Here is a 5,742-nt window from a genome sequence, read left to right as displayed (position 1 = left end):
GATAAGGGCCCCATCTATGGAAAACCCTAAGAAAACCAAAAAAAAATGATATATAAAAAAAGGAGGAGGAGAAGTTGACGCTGCTTGCTGCAGCGTCCAGAGGACGCTGGCAGCAGCCGCGTCCTGCTGTTTGTACGTATGGGCAGGGAGAGTTGGCCCCACCTCAGGCCCCCACCATGATGCATGTGGAGCATCCACACCGTCCATTTGATGGGTCCCTTTTATTTATGTGGTGTCTTCAAAAATCAGCCATAAATAGAACTCAAGTGGCCCACATCATCTACAATCTTGTGAAGACCTGCTAAGCCATATAAAAGCACTTGCTGGGCCCACCTGAAATTTGGATGCTTCTGAAACTCGGTCTAACCCCTTAACCAAGTCGGACACACTAAATGGATGGGCTGGATTTGAGAACCATGGCTCGGTGGGCCCTGATGTATGTGGGACCCACCGTTGGAAGCAGATTGGCTGGTGTACATTAACGTTACAGCAGCAATAGTTGTTGTATTAACGCCTCCAATATGTGGTCCATTACGAGGTGTGGGTTAAATCCCAACCGTCCGTCTGCTGAGGACGTGGACCCTACCACCATTGATACTTGTGTCCCATGTCCCTCTGCCCATCCATTTTGACGTGGCCACCAGATCTAGACGGTGGGCCCTATCTTAATGCATGTGTTCATCCATGCGGTCCACTACCCAGATAGGGACGGTGAGACCCAAGTGATGTACGTGTCTGGCCATCCGTCCAGGGCTGGCCTGAGGACAGCCACAAGTGTGGCCTTCCACGTGGGTGGGACGTGGATCCCCTCTATGATGTATGTGTTACATGATACCACCCACTGACTGACGCAGTGAGTTGTGTGGGCCATTGATGTATGTGTTAAATCCTAACTGTCCATCTGTTGGACTGGCTGCTGCCCTCACGTCAGCAACCGTGGGACCCACCTACTGCTCATGATGTTAGCAAGTTCCGTGGAAACCCATCGTGCGTATGTTTTGTAATCCACGCCGTCCATCTGGACCATGGACCCACCGTGATGAATTTTTTTCAGACATGCCGCCCGTCCATCTGGTGGGACCCACCTCTGTTGTCCAAACCGTCCATGTGGACGGCGGGCCTAGCCAACTCACCAGCTACATAGTTGTGTTTTAACATCAGTAGGTCTGTAGGACCCCTGACCATGATGTATGTGTTTTTTTATACGTCGTCCATCTGTTTTTGTTAAACCATGGGCGGCCCCATTAGGCCCGTGTAATGTATTTATGACCTTTGAATCAGGCCCATTATGATGTATATTCAAGGCCCATGGGATGCGGCCCACTTGATATGTATATAGGCCCATTAGTGCGGCCCATTGATATGGCCCACTTGATGTATATGAGGCCTAATGGTGCGGCCCAATGATGTGGCCGACTTAATATATATGAGGCCCACCTGTTGTATGAGGCCCATGCGATATATTTGAGGCCCGTGTGATGAGGCCCACCTGTTTTATATTTGAGTCTCATGTGCGGGGCCCACTTATTGTGTATTTGAAGCCCATGGGTTGTGGCCCATTGTGATGTATTCGAGGCCCATGGTTAAGGCCCAATGTGATGTATGTAGGGCCCGTTATGTTGTGTATGAATCCTTTGTATGGGCCACTTCTTGGGAGCAATGTTGGTTAAATGTCCACATTGATGGGCAATGATGGTTGGATGTCCCCATTGTGACCTTCCCTTAGGCCTTGTTAGGCCCATTCCGATTCCGATTGACTTGACCGATTTGCCGATTTTGATTATTGATCGATCCCGATTGTCGTGACCAATTTGCCGATTTTGATTATCGATCCCTTGTCGTGGCCAGATTCGATTCCGATTGACTTGATCGATTTACCGACTCGATTATCGATCGATCCCGATCGTGGTGACCGCGATTCCGATCATCGATCTATCCCGATTGTTGTGACCGATTTGCCGATTTGATTATCGATCGATCGATTGTCATGATTTGACGATTCCGATTATCGATCGATTCCGATTGTTGTGACCGATTACGCTCGATTGTCATGGCCGTTTTGCGGATTCGATTATCGATTGATCGATTATCGTGTGCCGATTTGCGATTATGCTCGATTGATCGATCCCGGTTATCGTGACCGATTTATTGATTCTCGTGACCGATTTGCCGATTCGATCATCGATCTATAACGATTGTTGTGACCGATTTACCGATTTGATTATCGATCGATCTGATTGTCATGATCAATTACCAATTCTGATAATTAATCGATCCTGATTGTCGTGACCGATTTACCGATTCCGATCATCGATCTATCCCGATTGTTGTGACCGATTTACCGATTTGATTATCGATCGATCTGATTGTCATGATCAATTACCAATTCTGATAATTAATCGATCCTGATTGTCGTGACCGAATTACCGATTCTGATCATCGATCTATCCCGATTGTTGTGACCGATTTACCGATTTGATTATCGATCGATCTGATTGTCGTGACCGATTTGCCGATTCTGATTGTCGATCGATTAGGTTGTGTGCCGATTGACACTCGATTGTATGTGACCGTTTTACCGATTCCGATTATCGATTGATCCGATATGTCGTGACCGATTTGCCGATTCGATTATCGATCGATCCCGATTGACGAGGCCGAGTATCGGGGGATTTCGATTGTCGAGTCGATTGTATAGAGACCGATTGTTGAGACCGATTTCGAGTGTCGATTCCAATTGTCGAGACCTATATAATATATATGCGAACCATAGTTGAGGCCTACTGTGACGTATTCATGGCACATGGGCAAGGCCCATTGTTGTGTATTCGTGGCCTATGGGCAAGGCCATTGTGATATGTATTAGGCCCATGATGTGTGACGCGTTTGATGTATTCATGACCTATGTGTAGGGCCCACATGTCATGTATTTGAAGCCCATGAGAAGGGCCCACCTGTTGTGTATATGTGGCCCTTGAGTAAGGCTCATGGTGTGGTATATTAGGTCCTTGTATGAGGCCATGAGCCTACTATATTAGGCTTTATGTGGGTCATTCCTCGAGGGCAATGCTGGTTAAATGTCCACATTGTCGAGATTGATTGATGATGCTGATTACGAGTATGTGACAGCATAGCATCATGATACATGCTCATACGCATCATCTACATGTTTGTTATGAGATGAGGTTGATCATTACATATGCCATTGAGCATGTTGTTATGAGACTCCCTGATAGGTGGAGGTAATCTCACATGAGCACACGGTATGCGCAGGATTGATGCATGATTGAATTGTATGACTCATGCATCTTACATTATGATTCCGCCCTAGCAACATCGGGGCCATAGCCTCCACAAAGCATATTGTGGATGGCAGGATGGGACAGAAATTCATTCTACATGGGGTGCTATAGATATCCACTGGGTGAAAGTCCCTAAACCCTCTTGGTTCCAGAGGTTGCTCCAACGTCTGGAGTGGATGCACGAGCGCATGAGGGCCGTATGCTAGAGGCCGCTCTCACTGTACCGTGGTCGGTTGGAAGGGGGTATGGCCTTACATGGAAGAAGAAGGGGCAATGCTAGGCTGAGCCTGACCCACTCGAGGAATGGGTCCGCTATCGGCGAGCCGGGCCCTATATTGGCGAGCGGATAGTGAGGTCTCTTTCACTCACCTTGTTGCGCGCGATGGGGCGGCAAATTGTAATAGACCCCGGTGATTTTCCAGAGAGGAACCGTACTGATATGTGGACTTATTGAGTAGGAGTTGCATACTCATACATTCATTTCATTCACTATCCACTCGGGCTGGTGGTGCGTAACTAATTGTTGTGTACCTTCGCATGGCCAGGATTTCGGTTGGGCGCGCGACTAACCTGAGATCAGGAGTCTACTACATTGAGTCTGGCTATCCAAATTTAGGTATGGGACTGGTTTGGATAGAAGTCTCTTGTGATGGACCCCGTAGCCTGCGATACTACGTACTATCATCCTGACTTCACACTCCAACTTGGTCATTTCATTCGCATCGCATTGCATCTTTAGCACATAGCAGTTGGTTTACTGTGCTTTTATATTGCATAACATAATTAAGGTTAACGATATTCGTGGACTCAGTATCTGATATTTGGCTTACTATGTCTCCTCATTGCATAGGTGATTTACATTACTTCCTCAGTATATGATATTGGTTTATTATATTCTTGCATCGCATAGCCTGGATAAGGCTGATGGTATTTATGGGCCTATCAGCATATTTTCGCATTACTCTGATATCGTATGATTTATGATCTTGCCAGTATTTATGATGTTGTGTGATTATGGGCTTCTTAGTATTTCCGCTTACTCTGATTACTCTGATATTTCTTACTTGACACTCACCTTATACACACACTTACACCAACCACTAAGCTTTCTATAAGCTTATGCACGATAGATGCGTGCAGGTGATGTTAGGTTGCAGCAGCATTGAGCCTGGAGCGTGCAGCGGTCTTCTGGAGCTTTGATTTATTTTATATATGTATTTCCTTTTCAGTATTGTACTCAAACGATTATATTAGTGGATATGTGATGATGATATTGCCTTGGTGATTTGGGTAATCTTGTGGTTATGCTCATTACGAGATAAATGTACATTGAAAAAAAAAAAAAATCCTCCTTGTAGGATCCCAGGATCGGAATCTGGCGTATATACGCTGGGAGCCGAGAATGGGGTACTACGGAGGCTGTCAGCACCGGATTTGGCGATCGGGAATTTTATGAGTCCAGTCTCCAAGTTTGGGGCGTGACAATAAGACTCCAATTCCAATTAAGTACCTTGAATCAAATAAGGAAACATCCTAATAGCTGCAAGTGGATCCTTGGAAACCCTAGTTCCCACCTTTAAATTCCTAAGTTTCTAAATTCATCTGATTTAGGTTAAATCTTCTCCTAGTTTTGATTCTAATTACTTTCAGAATAGACACACAAGATTAGTCGCTATGGATTCGACCTCGGTCTCACCGACATTATTACTACATCGCAACCCTACGCTTGCGGTTGTGAACACACAGCTTAGACTACTCGAACCTTAGCCTAGAGTAGTCGAACTTTAACCTAACATAAGCATAAAAACCCATTTTAAGTTATGTTTTGAAAGAACCTAAGCCTAAGGTCTTTCTAGGGTTTGTTATACCTAATATGACTGAACTTTGAAGTAGCTTGAACTTTACGGAACTTGTTCTTCTACTTGAATCTTCAATAGAGCTTAAAGTTGAAGATGGAGCTTGATCTTCTATTAGAACTTTAGTAGAACTTGAATTCAATCATCTTGAACTTAGTAGAACTTGAACTTTCCATCTTGATCCATACTTGACTTGAACTTCAGTAGAGTATTGAACTATCTATCTTGATCTTGAATTTCAGTAAAGTCTTAAACTTTCCATCCTGATCCATATTAGAAGGCTTACTTCATAAGCTATTTTGTTTAAACAAAATTTAACAAACAAAGGTGTGCTTTATACGATATAGCAATTAAAAATCTGATAGATCTCACTTCTTCACCATAGTAATAAGCCTCATTGGCATTCGATGTGGCTAAGAAAGGTTTGTTGTCAGCAAGAACTAGATTCGCCTTGTTTTGGTTCTAAAAAATCACAAATTGGTGAAGAGAGGATGGAATGTATACAAAATAATGGATCTAATCTCTCCCCAGTAGCGTGTTATAGCTTGACGAAGTATCCACCACACAAAAATGGTGCCAAGACT

This window comes from Magnolia sinica, chromosome 10 (assembly GCF_029962835.1).
Source record: "Magnolia sinica isolate HGM2019 chromosome 10, MsV1, whole genome shotgun sequence".
NCBI classification, from domain to species: Eukaryota; Viridiplantae; Streptophyta; class Magnoliopsida; order Magnoliales; family Magnoliaceae; genus Magnolia; species Magnolia sinica.
This window is presented reverse-complemented; position numbering follows the sequence as displayed.